This window comes from Mirounga leonina, unplaced genomic scaffold (genome assembly GCF_011800145.1).
Source record: "Mirounga leonina isolate KUSES-001 unplaced genomic scaffold, KU_Mleo_1.0 Mir_101664, whole genome shotgun sequence".
In the NCBI taxonomy this organism is placed as follows: domain Eukaryota; kingdom Metazoa; phylum Chordata; class Mammalia; order Carnivora; family Phocidae; genus Mirounga; species Mirounga leonina.
In genome coordinates, this window is record NW_023270175.1 from 7,761,649 (window position 1) to 7,782,449 (window position 20,801).

The window sequence follows — 20,801 nt, forward strand, 5'->3', positions numbered from 1 at the left end:
TGGGCCCTCGTTTATTATGGTGATGTGTATACTTGTCTGTGTCCCTTTCCCAGCTGTGAACTCTCCCCCCACTGTGTTATGTGTGGGGATTCTGTGGGGAACAGGACAAAGTCTCAACCCTCTTGAAGCTTACAGAGCAGGTAGGGAAAGGAGACAATAAACAACTCTAAAATTAAATTGGGAGGGGCGCCTAGGTGGCTCAGTCAGTTAAGCATCCAACTCCTGATTTCGGCTCAGGTCCTGAGATCGAGTCCCTCGTGGGGCTCCATGCTCAGCGCGAGTCTGCTTGAGCTTCTCTCCCTCCCTCCCTCTTACTCTGCCCCTCCCTCTGCTCTCTCTCTCTTCTCTAAATGAAAAAGTAAAATCTTAAAAAAATTAAATTACAGGGCGCCCAGGGGCGCCTGGGTGGCTCAGTTGGTTAAGCGACTGCCTTCGGCTCAGGTCATGATCCTGGAGTCCCGGGATCGAGTCCCACATCAGGCTCCCTGCTGAGCAGGGAGTCTGCTTCTCCCTCTAACCCTCCCCCCTCTCATGCTCTCTCTATCTCATTCTCTCTCTCAAATAAATAAATAAAATCTTAAAAAAAATTAAATTACATTGTGCTAAGTCCTATGATGGATACAAGCAGGCTATGGTAAGAGTAGGGGGGAAGCAAAGTCTTCCCTGAAAAAGTGACATTCACATTGAGGTGGAAAGGCTGAGTAGGTGTTAACCTTATTCGTAATGCCGAAGCCTAGCATAATGCCTGGCCCATAGTAGGGTGCGTTAAATACTTACTGAATGAATGCGGGGTGGGAGGGGGGGTTGGTTAAAAGGTTCTTGTGAGGATCCCCTGTGGTAACATCTGCAAAAACTCTTGGGAGAGTAAAAAGTGCAACAAAATGCAACTTTATTACAGATTCTGTCTTCAGAGGATGGGAAGCTGAATTTGCTCTTTTACTGGAGGGAGCCTTGGGAACCTTCTACAGAGCAGGCAAGTTCTGCCCTAGCCAAGTGTATTCAGGCACACAGTCTACTCCCCAAACATAATTTTCTCATTCTGTTTGGATTGTCAACATGGCCTTCAATAAGATAGAGGAGGGAGCAGACACATGGCTTGTGTGGGTGTAGTTTTGGATGAAGTCCTGTGGCCGGAAAGCATCCAGCTCTGGTGCATTGACTTGAAGATCAAACTGGATGACCTTCAAGGGAGGATGGGGGCGGAGGATGCTAAGGGTGGTGGGAAGTGGGGAAGGTGGTTAAGAAGAGTAGTCATGGTGTTTGGGCCCCTCAATAGGATCACATTCTGTGTTTAAGTGTTTGAGTTCCTTTCCTTTACCTCCCTGACTTATGGCGGTCCAAGTATTTCCCATTTCCAGCAAGACCAGAAGAGAACTAACATAAATTTAGCATCTGCTGCGTGAAAGACGCTATAGAATGTGCTTTTAAAATATGTAGAACACAGGCTCCTGAGACAGTCCATCTAGACTTAAACCATATAGCCTTAGAATGCACTCTTTCTCTGAATCTAGTTTCCCGCTCAGTGATGGGGATGATATCTCGTAGAGTTGTGAAAAGGACTCGGGTGAGTATTAGATACAATATTTACCAAGTATCGATACTCAGTGAATGAGTGTTGCCATGGCAGCTATTACTTGCTGGTTGATTCCTGAATTGAGTCAAGGTCAGGGTCAGGACTTTCCTCCATGCACAGGTTTCTACGTCTTCCCTTACAGGCTGGTTGCTTAGGTCCATAGGAATAATAATATAGGAGTAGGCTGTCTTGGTCACTCCCAGTGATCACCAACAGTGCTGTCATCATGGAGTCGAGGCACATAATTTAGTGAAGTGAGATTGTACTGGCTCCTTAAGACCTTTGCTGGTTAATTAACGAATGAATTGAATCTTCAACGAATACTGAGTACCTACTACATGCTAAGTCCTCAGAATTAAAGAATAAGATAGTCTGGGGCCTAGTTCAACAGGTGCTTCTCAAAGATTAAGATGGGCTCTTTTGGGAGGTCTTATAGAGGACCATAGCTTTAGCCTCAAGGATCTCAATCTTGGGGGACCAAAAAGAGATATAAATAGAAAGAACGCTATGTAAGCCCTTGTATTCCAGCGCACAATGAACGTAGTGATCTAAGCTAGTTTGACACGGACCTTGGCTCTACTCAGGAAATACAAATAGAAACTGAAAATAAATTGCTTCTAAGGAGTGGGAATGGGAAGAGAGACTTGCTTTCCATCACAAATTCTTCAGCATGCCTTGATTTGTTACTGCGTGCATATAGTATTTGACCTTACTTTGATGAAGTTCAGAACAAAATTAATAAAATATGAAACTGACTCTCAAACATGAGAGCCTAACACTTTCTATTTCCATTTTGACCAGCCATTTGATACAACTAGGGTTTGGGATGAGATAAGGCTTGGGAAAGGGGACATACAATGGAAAAAAGATATTTATTGGGCAGGCTGCTTGACAATGTTTTATTTAAGCTCGAAAGGTTGTTTCTTTGTTCTTATGGCCAAAATATTTTCACATCAAAATAGCCGAATCAAACAACCTACTTAGTGTATTTACCCTAATGCCAACATTTTACATCTAATACAGTATCCTTACCTATCTCTAGTACCTATGGAAAATATATTGCCAAGTTGTACATGTATTGTGTGCTTTCTGGTCCCAGCTATTCCTCCTGAGTTGGATGGCACTAGGCAAATTCCTTTCCTCCTCTGGATCTTAAGCCCATCTGTTCATGAGGGTGTGGATTATATAAGTAATTTTCACAGTTGCAAACTTGAGTTTCTGTGGGAACTGATCAGGGGCCTCACAGGACTTTATGAGGGTGAAAAGGAGCAGAATTGGCAGGAACTGAGAACATCCACCTTTGCCTCAACCAGAGCAGCTAAATCCTGCTTCCATCTTTTATTTATTGCTCTTTCGAATAAGGTTTCTACTGAAATAAGGGTTTTATTTATATAAAGTATTTTTCTTTTCTTTTCTTTTTTTTTTAGAGGGAGAGAGAGAGAGCCTGTGAGTGGGGAGGGGCAGAGGGAGAAAGAGAGAGAATCCCAACCTCCCTCCACAGAGTGTGGAGCCCAATGCGGGGCTTGATCTCAGGACTCTGAGATCATGACCTGAGCCGAAATCAAGCGTAGGACACTCAACCAACTGAGCCATCCAGACGCCCCTATAAAGTATTTTTCTAATCACTGAAGTAGATATCTAAAGTAGATACCCATTTCCACACTACAGTTCTATGGTTTTAAAAGAACGCTATAACTAGTCAACTATTGAAAGCAATGGTGTATTTCCAAAGGAGAATAGCTTAAAAATCACTTTGACATCATTATCTCATTTGCTACCCAGAATAACTCTATGAGGGTTAAAGAAGGAGAGACCAAGCAAAGAGGAATTCTTGGGGCACCAGGCTGGCTGTCAGTGGAGCATGGGGCTCTCGATCTGGGGGTCGTGAGTTCTAGCCCCACGTTGGGTGTAGAGCTTACTTAAAAAAAGAAACAAAAGGGCACCTGGGTGGCTCAGATGGTTAAGCATCTGCCTTCTGCTCAGGTCATGATCTCCAGGTCCTGGGATCGAGTCCCACGTCAGACTCCCAGCTCAGCCAAGAGTCTGCTTCTCCCTCTCCTTCTGCCTCTCCCCCGCTTCTGCTTTCTCTGTCTCTCTCCCTCTCAAATGAATAAATAAAATCTTTAAAAAAAAAAAAAAAAGGAAAAAAAAAGAGAAGAGGAACTCCTTACCTCAGCATCTGCAGCTGGAGAATGGAAGAACGATGACGAACCCAGGTCTTCTGAGGTTGATTGCTTATCCAGTCCCCACTGCACTCTACCACAACACTTCTCAAAATCTGGTTCTAGTACAAAACTATGAAAAGTCCCTCAGAAGCAATGTTGGGCACTGTAGACACTGAAGTCTGAAAGTTCTTTAGTGCCCTGGGAAGTTCAATCCGCTCAATTCCCATAGACCACAATTATCAGTACCCAGCCAGAGTTGTTTATTTTTTTATTTCATTTTTTTAAAGATTTTATTTATTTATTTATTTGACAGAGAGAGAGAGAGCGGCAAGAGAGGGAACACAAGCAGGGGGAGTGGGAGAGGGAGAAGCAGGCTTCCCGCCGAGCAAGGAGCCTGATGCGGGGCTCAGTCCCAGGACTCTGGGACCATGACCTGAGCCGAAGGCAGACGCTTAATGACTGAGCCACCCCAGGCGCCCCCAGAGTTGTTGTTTATGTATCTTTCCCTCCCTGCTCCTACTTTTAGTCCCCTTTCGATCACACCTGCCTACTTAAGCAGAAGAATCTAGCTTCTCCCTCATGTGAATTTCATAAACTAAGTTTGTCTTCCTCATTTAAGAATTGTATTTGGGCTCCTTATTTGATCACGTTTTAAAGTCTTGACCTTTCAGTGTAATAAAGTTTATACTCCAATGATTTGAAATTCACATTTCCATACCATTGAGGCGGCCATACTAACTATTCTAAGGAACGTTGGAAGAGAAAGTTAGACATCTTAAGAAGCTATCATAGAGTACCAGTGAGTTCACTTGACTCATCTTTGAGGAAAAGTTTCCTCTGTCATGTGAAAAGATTTAGGTCCCTTAAAAAAGAGCCCACTTCAGACCTAGGCCCGGCTTAAAAAGATATAAACAGGGGCACCTGGCTGGCTCAGTCAGAGGAGCGTGCAACTCTTGATCTTGGGGTCATGGGTTCAAGCCCCACGTTGGGTGTAGAGATTACTAAAAAAATAAACTTTAGAAAAAAGATAAACAGAGTTGTAAGTAATAAGGAAAAAAGATGCTTACAGACCTCAAGATTCACAAATTAGTGACTAAAATAGCACCTAATACTATTGTCAATAAATAGCTGAGGAAGGAAGGGGGTGATGAGAAGAAGTGATGAATAATGTGGAAATGCCTTAGAAAGGAGATTAGCATGGCGCCTGGGTGGCTCAGTCAGTTAAGTGTCTGCCTTTGGCTCAGGTCATGATCTTGGGGTCATAGGATCGAATTCCACCCTTGGAGCCTGCTTTTCCCTCTCCCTCTGCCCCTCCCCCTGCTTGTGCTCTCTCTTTAATAAATCTTAAAAAGAAAATTTTAAAAAACCCCAGTGGTTCTTAATGACAGTGCCTGTAGGAAGCAGGCAAGCCTTCCAGAAGGGGTTAACTGTCTGTGTCTCTATCTTCTTAGACCTAGTGAAGACGCTAATGATGAACGGGGGTGGGGGTGGGGGGCAGAAAGCTGAGAGGGGCCTGAGGAGGGCAAAGTTATCAGACATCAGGAATTCTGAAGCTGCTCTGAAACCACATGAGGAATCCAGGAAGGGAAAGGCGAGAATTACTTTGGATGTTGCAGAACCACAGCCACAGGCAAGGGTGTTCCGTGCCCGGAGTTACATGTGCAATTCTGTAGATTCAGGCAAAAAGTCAGGTCACGATACTGCGTAGATGAGTTGAAATCATTCTTTGAGAATCTGTCGATTTGGAGCTAGTTTCTTTTTATGCCCCAAGATGGAGCTAGAGCGATGCTGTCCTCCCAAAACTCAGTGTATTGATTGCTGGAAGAACAGGGGAGATTATGGGCCCTTCCGCCTGTCCACACAGCAAGTGCAAGAGAAGGGAGGCATCGGGTTTTCTTCTTCTAAAGCATGATGTTTTCCAGCTCAGGACCATGCCGGAGCCTGAGAGAAGCACAGAATCATTGTTAATGGTTTGGGCCAGCTTCTTTTCTCCACAAGGTCCCACTGTTTTCTCCCGGAAGGCAAGCCCACTTTCCAGGGCAGGCCCACAGGTGAGGTTTTGAAGGCCGGGGATTTGTTTCTCTCCCTTGTTATCCTTCCTGCCCAGGTTTTCACCATTCCAGAGGAATCAAGGCTAGATTGAGAGATACCGAGTGGGCCAGAAGTTGGATAAATAACCAGACATTTTCATAAAATGCAGGAGTTTGGTAATTGCCAGTTTACCCTGGGTTTGCTTCCAGCTGGTTCCCTTTTCAGCTGACTGACCCAAGTGACTATTGAGACCAATAAAGCATTTAAGGATTGAGGAGGGAGGAGTTAGCTCCGTTTTCTATTTCCTACTTGCTTGGGTAACTCTGCTTCCTCCTGAGCAAGGAGCTAATGAAGACCTCATCACTGGTTTTTTTAATGGAGAGAGATAATAGGTTTTTAATCTGCTTCTTGCATATAAGGACCTCTTAGCAGAGACTGAATCTTTAAAATATGATCCTGTATTTAAATAGAGCCAAGACTAGAAAAAAAAAACAAAACAAAAACCTCAGATATGGGGTTTCTAGAGTCACAGAGTTTTAGGCATACTGTATGACTATTTATCATTTATTGAGCACTTGCTATGGGCTGGCCACAGCACTAAGCTTTTGGTAGCTCATTAATCCTCACAACAACCCTATGAAGTAGCTGCAATGATTATCCCCATTTTACAGATGGGGAAACTGAGGCTTACAAAGGTTAGGTAACTTACCCAAGTCCGAAGAGCCAGCAACTGGTGGCACCAGGATTCAAACCCAAGACTGTCGTCTTCTCAATCATAGCACATGACAGGTGTGGGCTGGAATACCTTCCAGGCCTAAATAACATCAATACTTAACACAATTAGTGAGCGCTTATCATACGCTAGGCCCTATTCTAAACACTACACGTATCTACTCACGTGTCACAAGCCCGTGAAGACGGTACTATGATAAAAGGGGGCTACGGAGAACAAAATTTCCTACGTTCCGGGAACTGGTACTTGGTGCTGGGCTACCCGCTTGGGCGGTCTGACTCCAAAGGCCATCCTCTTAACCCCTAAGCCGTATGGAAGGTAATGTGTTCATCTCTGCGTGAGCCAGCCTAGTCCACTTGGAACACCAGCTTTCTTGTTAGACGGTTGGGCCTGTAACTTCTCCGAAGCCAACTGTAGAGTTCAAGAGGCCAGCCTCCAGCTGAGCCTCTTGTTCAATTCCTTCCCCAAATGCGTGTCTCCATTACCCCTTAGCTCGCGTCTTTGAACAAACTGATGGATGGGGAGTTGGGCAACGGCCGATCTCAGCTGTGCTTCCAGCATGTTTTCCATTTGATCTAAGGGAGATCTAATGAGGGATCGTTTCCTGATAACACACTGCTTTCCACATCACCAGGAAAGCACTCCGCTGCCAACAGTCTCCATTTGGGCATAATTGCCTTTGAAAAGGGGGCCCAAGAAGCGGCAGAAAGGCCTCGGAGTTTGGGTCTGATTTCCTGTGGTGTTCCATTTCAGAGGAGGCCCCTGACAACAGGCAGAGAATAAAAACAAGTGCGGTCTGGGGCAGACAGTGTTTTTCAAACAGTTGGCCAAATCTCTCCTGGCAGCCGGGAAGCAGCTGAATCATCAAACGCCAGGCGTCTAACGACATGGAGGCTGGGCCGCACTGCAGAGCATTCCAGACGGACTCCGCCGCCCGCCCCGAGCTGCCGCTTTACCAGCGCAAGGCTTCGCACAGCCCCGGTTTCATCTCTCCTCTCTCGCTTGATTTTCCTCCTCCTTGTGATTTCCCATGCAGCGTTTGCCTGCCTTTGGGCGGAATATTTGAATGACTTTGGGGTCACCCCAGGTAGCCAAGCTGAAACTAAGGAAACCCATTTCCTTGCCGGGAAGTCACTTGAGATGGGGCACTTGGGGACTGGGCAAGAATGGGCACACATTCTTTTCCGAGAGGCAGGAATGACGTAGGCATTCAGAAATTGCAAGCCAGGTGTTTGGATAAAACCCTAGACCCAATTTGAATCTTCAAAGTGTTGAAATCCCTTAGGAAATCCTTTGACTAAAGCTTCAGAGGGTGGAAGGTAAGGAAGGGGGCCTAGGTAGGGTCATGCTCCTTGCGAAGAAATAGATGCCTCCGTTTAGATCAGAAACAAAACAAATGTTTGGCCTCATGAAGCATGAAGAATGAAGAAGGCACGATATTTTCTGTGTCCTTTAAAGGTGACTACCTGCAGTTCGCACCATCCTAAGCCTCAGTCTGAGTGAGCACAAAAATATGGGCTTTGTTTCTCCATCTCTGTTAATGTGCATAGAACTATTGTTTAATTACATTTGTCTCTAATAAGTATGAGGAAAGTAAGTCATAAATATGTAAGTATAATCAGGAATAGGTAAGGGGAAAGATTCGGGGCCTTATACCCAAAAGTGCCATCCCGGGCAAGATCACAACCTGCTCAGATAGGTTTCTCATCTAAAGGAATATAGTGGAAGAGAGGAGCCTTCTTCTTCACTGTTAACAGTCAACTGTGAATGCATGAAGTGGGGGAGGTGTTGGGGGTGGGGAGAGGGAGGTTGTGACTTGGAAAGAACCTTGAAATTCCACAAAACTATAATCCATTGTCTGGACTCTGATGGGAAAAAGAAAGAAAGTGGATTCTCCTCCCTTCAGTCTCTGCCAACAGCATTCCTCCTCCAGTCTGCTCTCCCTGACCCCACCCATAATAATAATAATGTGTGTTATTTTTATAAAACCCTAAATCACTTTCACACACGCTTATATTTGGGCTGTATAACTTTGAGGGGATGGAAAGAAGAGATCTTTCCCTTTTTGCAGGTGAGAACACTGAGGTCCAGAGAAATTACTGGACTTGCCCAAAGTCACACAGGAAATGAGTTAGAGGGCCAGGTCCCCTGGGTCATCCGTTCCTGATGCTACTACTCTTTTTATACACCAAACCATGTTTGTTTGGGGTGCTGGTTCTCAAATTGTCCAGTGCCTCAGAATCCCTGGGAAGCATTTCACAACTGCAGATTTACAGATTCTACCCTCAGAAACAAAGTAGCTCCGGGATAGGTGTCCAGAATCCACATTTTTCACTGTTTTATTTTATTTATTCATTTGAGAGAGAGAATGAGCCAGAGTGGGGGGAGAGGCAGAGGGAGAAGCAGACTCCCCACTGAGCTGGGAGCCCGACGTGGGGCTCGATTCCAGGACCCTGAGATCATGACCTGGGCCGAAGGCAGACGCTTAACCATCTGAGCCAGTCAGGCGCCCTTAGAGAGCTATTCTTACAAGGACCGTGAGATGAGGGGTAGAGGAGAACTGATGTTGTCTTTGGCAAAGTACACTTGCTCCCCCAACTCCCTTCCTCTAAAACCCCTTTTCCGCATGAAGGTGGAGTCAAATGAGCATCAAAGGAGGCCTTGAGGATAAGGATATTTTGCACACCAGCCCCTAGATATGTGGCCAATGGCCAAAGAAAGGGAGTTTGCAAACATGGCTCAGGGCTGGCTTTATAAGGATAGATGTACTTGAGACTCAGGCCTTTTTTTTTTTTTTTGCACAGTTGGTAGGGTTGGAATCCTCCCTGTGCCAATTATTGGCTGTATAACCTTGGGCAAGTCACTTAAATTTTCCATGCCTTAGTTTCCTTATCTGTACAATGGAGATAAAATTACTATATATTCCCTAGGTGTGTTGTAGGGATTAAATGACCTAAGGTGCGTCTACCGCGTCTAGCAAGCAGTAGTCGTATTATGTCAATTACAGTTTCCCTGAGTCACTGCTGAGCTGCAGTCAATAAGGGAGGGCTTGTGCCTAGAATTACGCATTTCTGTGGTTTTCTGTCTCTGCCTCGGTAAGTGAGGAAACAAAGGTGCTCTGAAGAGCCGTAGATGGCAGTATTATGGCACTCTGCTAAGTTCCTTCCCCAGGCTAAAAGATGAATCCTGATGACCTACGGGGCTTCAAGCGTTTTCTTTCTTTCTTTCTTTTTAAGATATTAGTTATTTATTCATGAGAGACACACAGAGAGAGAGAGAGAGGCAGAGGCAGAAGCAGGCTCCCCGCAGAGCAGGGAGCCCGATGCGGGACTCGATCCCAGGACGCTGGGATCATGACCTGAGCCGAAGGCAGACGCTTAACCATCTGAGCCACCCAGGCACTCGCTTCAAGCGTTTTCTGTGGCAGCATCACGGGGCAAAGAGATATGTGACAACCAAACACGATACTTTTTCTCACCTCTTAAAAATTATTCAGTGGGGGCGCCTGGGTGGCTCAGTCTGTTGAGCGTCTGCCTTCGGCTCAGGTCATGATCCCAGGGTCCTGGGATTGAGTTCCACATCAGGCTCCCTGCTCTGTGGGGAGCCTGCTTCTCCCTCTCCCTCTGCTGCTTCCCCTGCTTATACTCTCTCTCTGTCAAATAAATAAATTTTTACAAAATCTTAAAAAAATTATTCAGTGGGATTTCATATAAATCCGGTCAGTGTTGGTATATAACAAAAATACCCAGTCAAAACACTGTAGGGCAATGCTATTATTCCTCTTTCAACTTTTCCATCTCAAGACAGCTCCATACGTGATGAAGGATGATGATGATGATGGTGGTGGTGATAATGATGATGGAGATACCAGGGGCCTGAGGCTCCTTTAAGAGTATTAGGAAGGCCTGCGGGGACACAGGCTCAATGCACCGCACAAAGGGCATGGCGGCTGGTTATAGAAGTTATACTCAGGGACTGGCTTCCCAGAATTTGCTGAAGGGTGATACTTCGGGATTTGGGCAGGGTTTCAGAGTTGGTAGATTTATTGGAAGCACGTTAGTGTCTGGAGACCCTAGGATATAGGTGTGTGTGTGGGGAGAGGAAAGAATAGAGAGACAGAAGGTGGAAGAAAGAGAAAGAAAGAGAGAAGTTAATGGAGACAGAGAGGAGGTTGAGGATGCAAAACAAGAGGATTTTTGCAAAGGGATGATGGGAGATGGGGAGGGGCCTAGCACTGTGTCTAGAATCTCCTAGAAGCTTCTGGAGCACATCACGTCTTGCAGGGAAAGCAAGAAAGTTTCATTCTAGTCTGACTCAGCCCACCTACCAGCAGCTTTGCTCCCTGCTGTCTGTACTGTCACTCATGTCCAGGCACATCTGCTCCGGTGTCCCCAAGCCATTTCATGGTAGATTCATCTGTACCTTCGCTGCTCATGTGACCGCCAGCCAGCCAGCAAGGCATCAGAGTACCAGCAAGTAGCCTAGGTGGGAGTGCAAAGGAAACACTGACAAATATAAAATACCTACATGCATACGTGTCTGGTACAAATTACAGCCAGTTAGCACTTAAAAAATTCAAGCAGTGGTATCAATATGGAGGCCCAAAGGCTTGTGCCTTTGATTATGTGCATGTGTGCATCTAAAGAACACACCTGCACACAGAAATCTTTCAGTAACTGGCAATTTTCATGAAAATGATGTAAGAAGGGTAAGTCCATGCCTTGCTTTCTCTTTCAACAGGTTCAGTTACATAGTGCAAACTGTTCACAGATCAGACCATTCATTCCCTGATGAGTGTCTGTTTGGCCTGGGCCCAAGGCCCGCAAGGCTGGGGGGCTCCGGTGGCTGGGGGAGCAGCTTCAGCTACTGCACTTTTTGCGTATATGCAGCCCCCACATAGTGCCCTTGGAATTGGATAGCCCCGTGCAGAGTACATTGAAATTGGAGGACTTTTTTCCACGTAATTTGCAGCCTCCAAACACAACCAAGGCTTTTCTTTCTTTTTTTTTCAATTTTATTTTATTTTATTTAAATTCAATTAATTAACATCCCAAGGCTTTTCTGATAATCGCAGTTCAGCCGAACTTTGACCAGCTCTTATACAAAGTTCAGGTGAATCATTTGAACAGAAGGACACCGTGGAATATGTTTTCATTGTGATTATTTTGCACCTAACTGGGAGACAACCACCAAATAAAAAGGCTTTCAGGATTTTTTTTCCCCCACTAGACTATAAAATCTCTTTAATTCTTCAATGGACATACAGTTTGGATGAACTAAAACCAGGGTTTATAGAAGGTCAGGAAAGAAGGCTAGAATTAATGGAAATTAATGGTTTTGCCTTTGGAGACAAACTGAATCAGACAGAACTATTTTTCCAGAGCCAGGTTCTTAAAAAATACCCAATGGAACAGAGAATAAAGGCATATCCTTTCACACTTCAATGTAAAAAAAAAAATTAAATAACTGGCTTTGGTGATAAACACGATTGAGATCATTTTCAGCAAGTTACATGTACCAGTATGGTTTGGAAACGTAAATCATCTGTGTCCTGTGTTTGGGATGTACCTTGTAGAAATCCTGACTGCATATCTTAGGACAGTTATGAAGATACACACTGGCCCTGGTTTACAGACCTTTTAATTTAATTTTTTTTAAAGAATTTTATTTATTTATTTGACAGAGAGAGAGACAGCGAGAGAGGGAGCACAAGCAAGGGGAGTGTGAGAGGGAGAAGCAGGCTTCCCGCGGAGCGAGGAACCTGATGCGGGGCTCGATCCCAGGACCCTGGGATCATGACCTGAGCCAAAGGCAGACGCTTAACGACTGAGCCACCCAGGCGCCCCTACAGACCTTTTAAAAAGTTGGTGAGGGTTGAGTTTTGGAAAGCTTTCTCTGAGCCCCCTTGAGTTGGGTAAAATGTCTGTCAATATATTTCTAAGTACTTAGCTGTTTAGATGTCTGTCATTCATAGTACACGGTGAGATCCTTGAGGGCAGAGGGCATATTCTACTCGTATTTAAAACACTACTACCAGCATCCTGCATGATATAGAGTAGGTGCTAAATAAATACTTGTTAAACTGTTGATGGAAGTCAGGCAGTGGGACAAATGAAAATTGGGCAAGGGAGTGGCCTAAAATGATTATTAAAAATATGGCCCACTTTCTACTCTGACTTCCTTGATTTGTATAAAAATGTATACTTCTGGATCTGCATGACAGGGCCAGGTTTATATAATATGATTAAAAAGCCCATATCACTAAATCTCTCCTAAACAGTATTTTATTCTGTCATTTTTCCTGAAACCTCAGGAAAATGAAATCCCTTTTGTAAAGTTTGAGAATCCTTGAGGGCCTTCCAAGAGATCATTCCTCCATATATTAGTATAAAATTGTTGGAGCAGGTTGCTATATTTTTAACACCTAGCTGACATTAGCACTGAGGTTAAAAAAAAAAAAAAGTTTTGACTAAAGAGGTAGGAGGATGAGAGAGAGGGTGCCTGATTAAGAGAGAGAGAGTGGAGGTGCCTGGATGGCTCAGTCGGTTAAGCGCCTGACTCTTGATTTTGGCTCAGGTTGTGATCTCGGGGTTGAAGGATCAAGTCCATCATGGAGCCCCATGTTGAGCCCCATGCTGAGTCCCACATCAGGCTCCATTCTCAGCAGAGTCCGCTTCCTCCTTCTCCCTCTACCTCTGCCCTCCCCGCCCCCTCACCCCAGCACACCCCTCATCTTTCTTTCTTAAATAAACAAAGAGAGAGAGAAAGAGTGTTTTTTAAATTTTATTTTATGATGTTATGTTAGTCACCATACATTACATCATTAGTTTTTGATGTAGTGTTCCATGATTCATTGTTTGCGTATAACACCCAGGGCTCCATTCAATATGTGTCCTCCTTAATACCCATCACCGGGCTAACCCATCCCCCCACCCCCCTCCCCTCTAGAACCCTCAGTTTCCCAGAGAACATATTCTCTCATGGTTCATCTCCCTCTCCGATTTCTCCCCCTTCATTTTTCAATTTTCTTTCTCTGATTGACTTATTTAGCTTAGCATAATATCCTCTAATTCCATCCATGTCTAAGTCTGCATTTTTACTTTTATAGCATTCATTCTCACCTTGGTCCCCATTCTCATCACCTCTCACGTGGATTACGACAATAGTCTCTACATTGGTATTCCTAGACCTATCGTCTCTCGTCCTCCAACTGATGCACACCTGTGACGGATTAATATTCCTAAAACATCACTTTAAGTGTATATGTCATAAATCTGTTCAAAAGCATTTCGTGCTCCTCACTGACCGAGATGAAAGGCCAAATTCTTATGCTGACTTCACAATCATCCCCTTTGTCCCCCTTTGTATTCATCTGCTTATGGATGTGTTTTGTTCCTGACCCTAGATTCTAAATTCATAAGGGCAGAGACTCTAGCTTCTTGTCTTCCAATTCCCATATCCTAGCACAAATTAGGCCCTCAGTAAATGTTTCTTCCTGACGATGATCACTTCTTACAATATAATATTAAAATATTTTCATTTAATATCCCATAATCAAATTTACAGAAGACATTTCTGCATTTGCTAAGGGCTGATGTCGTTAGTTATTTGATTTAATCTTTTACCTTTAGTTTTCAGAACATTTCATACTATGTATTATTTTACACACATGCTCACATTCATGTAGAGTTAAGTCAGGCTCTGGCTGAGACTGACCTAATTCCTTCATATGTATCCCAAACACCTACGCTGTTAGGACTTGACTTGCCTTCCATTGTTTAAACTTAAATTTGTCTTATCACTACTAAATATACAACCCATTCTGGGCAAGAATACCAGGAGGAAACAAATAACTCTCCCCTCTCTTTGTGCTTTGTGTTTGTTCTTTGTACTGGTTCCCACAGTAGGTATATTCCCATTGGATCCACAGGGAGTCAACGGGAGTTTAGAGGAAGGCAAATGATGGATTACGCTCACTCGGAGAAATTCCATACTCATTTTCATCAAGCTGGGAAACAAGATGTCACAGAGAAATCACTGACTTGGCAATCAGAGTAACAGGGTTCTAGACTTGGTTTTGCCAGGAATTAACAATATAATCTTAGAGTCGTATAAATACTTGCCATGAATCTATTTCCACATCTACCAAACAAAGGGGTGGTAGATTTGATTCATTCATTTTACAAATCTCTGATGCTTGCTGAATATGTGACAGGCATGGGGCAAGACACTTTTAAGGAATGGAAAGATGGACCAGACATGAGTTTCTGTCCTTGAGAAGATTATAAGTCTGGATGGCAGAAGGTACACGCTCGAAGGACTGAAGTACAAGGCAGACAGTCATAAGAACCACAAAATAGGTAACAAGAAATTATGTAATGATCTCACAGTTGCCTTCAGCTTCAACATTCTATGATGTATAATTACTTTTTCACAGAGAAAAGTCTTCTCTTCCCAAAACAGAGATATTATCCTTATTTATTAAAGTGATTTCTTCATTAGCATTACCCCCCACATCAATGAAAAAGTTAGGAAAGTCCCAACTGAACGATTCTGGGCCTTAATCCCAGAGAAATAGAAAAAGGCCATTTTGCAGAAAGAGTTAATACTCTTTGACAAGTCAGCAAAAGAAAACAACAGGAACTTTTTAAATGAGTTATATTTTTTAAAGTAACTATTTTATAAACAAATGTTGAAAGCAAAAAAATCAATCAGTCATTGCTGAGTCTGCGGTACTTCTAGCCCTCCTCAAGCAGTTGTAGGAGTTAAAAATGAATTTCAACATCTGGTGCTTCCCCTCAACCTAGTTAGCTTGTAAGTAGGTAGATAAGGACTAAATACACAGAGGATGATTTTTTTTTAAGATTTTATTTATTTATTCCAGAGAGAGAGAGAGAGAGAGAGCAACTGGGGGTAGGAGCAGAGGGAGAAGGATAAGCAGATTCCCCACTGAGTTTGGAGCCCGAAGCATGGATGGATCCCAGGACCCTGAGATCATGACCTGAGCCGAAACAAAGAGTCGGACGCTTAACCGACTGAGCCACCTAGGTGCCCACACAGAGGATGATTTTTAAACAGTTCAGTATAAGATTGCAATGATGCAGAAAGATCTGTCTTTAGAATCTGTCAGACCGCAGCGCCTGGGTGGCTCAGTCGGTTGAGCATCTGCCTTGGGCTCAGGTCCATGATCCCAGGGTCCTGGGATTGAGCCCCGCATCAGGCTCCCTGCTCTGCGGGGACCCTGCTTCTCCCTCTCCCTCTGTCTGCTGCTCCCCCTGCTCGTGCTCTCTCTCTCTCTGTCAAATAAATAGATAAAATCTTAAAAAAAAAAAAAAAAAAGAATCTGTCAGACCTAGGTTCAAAACCTTCTCTGCCACTTACTGGTTATGTGACCTTGGGCTCACTGCTTAACCTCCTTATAACTCAGTAACTCAATTTCCCCCACTGTACAGTGAGGATAGTTGTAGGACCTGCCGTGCAGGTTTGTTGTGAAGATTAAATGAGCTAATGCATGCTAAGTGCCAAACACAGTGGCCCACAGAGAGGTTTAATGGCTATTTGTTGATTTTGATAGTCAAGGTCAGTAGGAATACCTGAGGAAGAAGTTCAGACCCAAGACGGGCATTTAAAGATGGCAGAGAAGAGGAGTAGGTTGCAATTTTGACCTGTCAGGACAAAAAAAATCAAAAGAGAAAAATACACCCTATCTTATAGACTTCTGCAATATATGTAACAATAAACTAATGTCAGCAAACGCCAGCTAATAGCTAGTGATAATTAACGATCTAGTACTGGTCTGGTTGGCACACCTCTTATCCACTTAGTCATTAAACTCTCTCATCAGTGAATCTCCAAGTATCATTGCCCTATTGAAATTTGGTTCATGGATTATGAGAGTAAACACCAGCACAAGTTATTATTTGCTAAGTTTGACACATTTTCTTTTGATCTGTTAGCAGCCTCAGATGACAAAAGCTTTGAGAAATATTTCCAAGTAGCATAACTCTTTCTTACATTGACCTTTTAAAAATTGTCGAAACCGGGGCACCTGGGTAGCTCAGTCGTTAGGCGTCTGCCTTCGGCTCAGGTCATGATCCCCACATCAGGCTCCCTGCTCGGCGGGAAGCCTGCTTCTCCCTCTCCCACTTCCCCTGCTTGTGTTCCCTCTCTCGCTGTGTCTCTCTCTGTCCTATAAATAAATAAACAAACAAACAAACAAATAAATAAATAAAATCTTAAAAAAAAAATTGTCGAAACCAAAGTATTTGACCAGCCTTACACCTTTTTTTTCTTTTCACGTAGGTAATATTATGATGACTGGCAGACCAAAAATATCTTGGTGCTTTGGGATGAAATGTATTATTGGAAACAGAAGATACAAATCATCAAAGATAAAATTTGGAAGAAAGAGGCGTATCTACAGAATTCAGGTTCAAGGAAGAACACTGAGCACATTATCAAGAAAAAGTTGTCTTCTGAGTTCGATATGAACTATAGACACACTATCTTCTCGGAAGCATGAGCAGACCACAGTCTTGTGGTCTTTGACACAGTAGAGCTATTCTGAAAACATCACATCCCACTTTGAGTCAAGAAAATTAATTTGGAAAAAGCAAAATTCCCTCCTATTTAATTTCCCAAATAAAGTGGATTCCTGTTGTGTGTCCCCATTACTTGACTTTGAATGGAGGTAACCATACTCTTCCTAAGGTCCCTCGTGAGTAGGAAAACTCACGGCAGCACTGGCTCTAGATCAGCCTAGCCTGACCCAGGCAACCACCCCTGGGATCCTAGTAAGGCATACTTCCAGAGGTTAGAAGAAAACCATTTTCTGAGGAATTGATGGCATTTTGGAAGAGAGGGAAAGAGTTCATACAGGTATTTGCCAAGACCGAACACTTTATTTATTTATTTTTAAAATATTTTTATCTCTAAGGAATCTCTATACCCAACACGGGGCTCGAACCCACAACTCTGAGATCAAGAGTCGCACGCTCCATGGACTGAGCCAGCCAGGTGCCCCAAGACTGAACACTTTGTTTTTTTGGAAGATTTTATTTATTTATTTGAGCGGGGTGGGGGGAGAGAGAGCACGAGCAGGGGAAGGGGCAGAGGGGGAGGGAGAAGCAGACTCCCTACTGAGCAGGGACCCCGACGTGGGGCTCATTCCCAGGAATGCCGAGATCTTGACCTGAGCCAAAGTCGGATGCTTAACTGACTGAGCCACCCAGGCGCCCCAAGACTGAACACTTTAAAATGAAGTTCTTTTCAGAGAGTTCATCTTTCCGTATACAGCCAATACTTCCGAGAGAAGTAAATGTCACCTCCCCAATTCTCCATAACTGAAAGATTTCTATCATTTAGAGAGATCACCCCCAGAGGAGTGCATTTATTGTTAGAAGATGAGGCGTAAGTCTAGTTATTGAAATCAATTATTTAAAATCTCTCAAGTTGATCAGGAGTCAGGCAGCAGTTTTAGGAGTTAGTGATGTAAGCGTCCTTAAATAAACTTGAAGCCTGAGCCACAAACAGGAAGTATGTCATGTTCCTGTGGGGGACAAGCCCATTATTTCCTCCAAAAGACTTTTACAGAAATTTTAAAAATAGTCAAGTGTGTCTTGTAATAAATGTAATGGGACTTATTTTGAATAAACAGGTAATAAGATGCAGGCACACAAAAGACGTAATAAAATTGTCCTTCCGGTGACTAACATTAATAAACATTTTTCACAATTAAAGATTTTACGATGTTGTCTTTCCATCTGGAGATGGTTTTAACATAAAAATATGGTAAACGAAATGGATAATTCAGGTTGCAAGTCTATGAATTTTATATCCCTTTCCAACTGCCTGTTGTTCCCTCCCCAGATACCGTCTCAGAGGTTTGCCAATTACAACAGTGTGACTATTTTGAAAGAATGTTCATTTGGGTTCCCAGCAAAAATAAGTTTGAGGAGACATTGCCATTCAAAACACTCACAAATGAACTCCATACTTCATTACCTCAATTGCAGGCACAAATATAAAGGCAATATGGCTTTTTCATTCCAAATCTGTTTTGGACTGAAACAAACAAAAAATCACGCTCTCCATTGGGAAAAGATGCCCAAGGAAGGGGGAAGGTAGACTTGTCTCTACTGCTAATGGGAACTTAAGCGTTGTGTTCTGTTACTGACAAGGACACATACATTTTGTTCCCAGTGGAGCCTGTTTTACTACCTCTGACCATTTTATGACTGTTTAGGTTTGTAGGCTGTCTAATATCTGTGCCCATGGCAAACCACTGGAGATCAAATGTGCAGAGGAAAGAGAATGTTGTTTATTGGATGCTAAACTGAACTGAAAGCCAGCAGATTTCAGTTCTATTTCTGGCCTCTCTTTGGACAAATCGTACCTTTCTTGACCTTGAGCAAGTCATTTACCATCACTCCACCCCAGATGGTGCAATTAGGCCTCATTAGAAGACAACTCCAATGCCACAGTTTTTCCATAGCAGTATTTATAAAGTAGGGAATAAATGTAAAATGCATTCATTGAAGAATGGCTCACTCGAAATGTTTCAAAGCCCCACTGCCTAATGGTATCATCAACTGCATAGCGGTCCTCAGGTGAGGTCTGAGGGCACAGTGATGGGGAGAAAAGTAGAAACCCAGGACAAAGATGTGCCGTTTTTCTCCCTCCTTCCCTTCCTTTCTTCTAGTTCTTCCTTCTGTGGTTTTATTGGAAAAGGAATGGGAATTGCTGAATGTTGCCTGCATTAGGGACATCCACGGTGATGACACCACTGACCAGAGTTTTATAGGTGAGAGGAAGCGGGACAGTCCCATCATCAGCCCCTCTGATAGTGGAATCGAACTTCCAGAACAGGAAGCCAAGATGATTGCCAGAATATCTGGGGTTTTTAAGCAACGAGACTATAAACCAAGCTGCACTTTTGGGGCAAACTTTATTTTCAAGTTTGGGAATGTGACTTTTAAAAATGGGATGCCTGACCTGCCTGGGTGGCTCAGTTGTTAAGCGTCTGCCTTCGACTCAGGTCATGATCCCAGGGTCCTGGGATTGAGCCCCGCATCAGGCTCCCTGCTCCGCGGGAAGCCTGCTTCTCCTCTCCCTCTGCCTGCCACTCTGCCGACTTGTGATCTCTCTCTTGCTCTCTCTCTGTGTCAAAAAAAAAAAAAAAGGGATGCCTGAAATATACATCTTCAGCTGGGGGAGGATAGTAGTAAAGCAGAATTTCTTTTATTCAAGGTTGTTCTACCAAAAAAAAAAAAAAAAATCTAAGGATGCATTTATTTTGCATATTGAAGGATAGTTAGACCTGGTGATTATGATTCCTGTTCTATTTTATGGCATCAGCTGTATTCAGTATAATAATAAAATAGTGAGTTTGGGAGCTTGAAAAGCAGTATTAGAACCAAGCCAAGGGGGGCACCTGGGTGGCTCAGTCATTAAGCGTCTGCCTTCGGCTCAGGTCATGATCCCAGGGTCCTGGGATCGAGCCCCGCATCAGGCTCCCTGCTCTGCAGGAAGCCTGCTTCTCCCTCTCCCACTCCCCCTGCTTGTGTTCCCTCGCTCGCTGATTCTCTTTGTCAAATAAATAAATAAAATCTTAAAAAAAAAATGAACTAAGCCAAGGCAAGTAAACTGAGGCACAGAAAAAGAAAGTGTGTTGCCCAAGAACACCACTTAGTAAGTATTGAGATGAGAAATCTAATCTTCTGAATCTTTTTATAGCAATGAATATTCATTGCTTAGATTTGACATCAGATGAATTGACAAGTTCCTAAAAGTAGCACCAATTTGAATCTTCTTCTTTTCCATAAGAGATCCAATTACTAAATGTGAAACCAGTTGCTGAAACCATAATGGACCTTAGTTGGATGTTCCTTAGTTTTCATTTTGGCTTTAATTTTTCCACCAGTATGGCATAAGTTGTTGATTATTATGGTCGTTATGATTAGTCCCCACAGAATAACAGGAGGAGAAAAATATTAAAAGATTAAAGTGTGTTGCCCAACAAAGTCAGAGCACCTTCTACAGAAAAGTTTTAATAGGGGGGAAAAAAAAAACTACTGATTACTTACTTTCCTGCCTAAAGACAGCAGACAAAATTAATCTTTTCTTTCTTTCTTTCTTTCTTTCTTTCTTTCTTTCTTTCTTTCTTTCTTTCTTTCTTTCTTTCTTTCTTTTTTAAGTAACTCTACACCCAATGTGGGGCTCGAACTCACAACCCCGAGATCAGGAGTCACACAGTCCACCAACTGAACCAGCCAGGCACCCCAAAATTAATCTTTTCTAA

General features: G+C 43.4%; 1 long non-coding RNA gene across 1 annotated transcript in view; it reads right to left on the bottom strand.

Moving 5' to 3' along the window:
- Positions 1–5,246: 5,246 nt before the first annotated feature.
- LOC118012200 overlaps positions 5,247–20,801 on the bottom strand; it is a 53,361-nt gene continuing 37,806 nt past the window's right edge. The window contains exons 2-3 of the long non-coding RNA XR_004679637.1: positions 6,479–6,583; positions 5,247–5,679 (exon numbers count right to left, since the gene is read on the bottom strand). This is a non-coding gene — a long non-coding RNA (uncharacterized LOC118012200). The remainder of the gene's footprint in view (positions 5,680–6,478; positions 6,584–20,801) is intronic.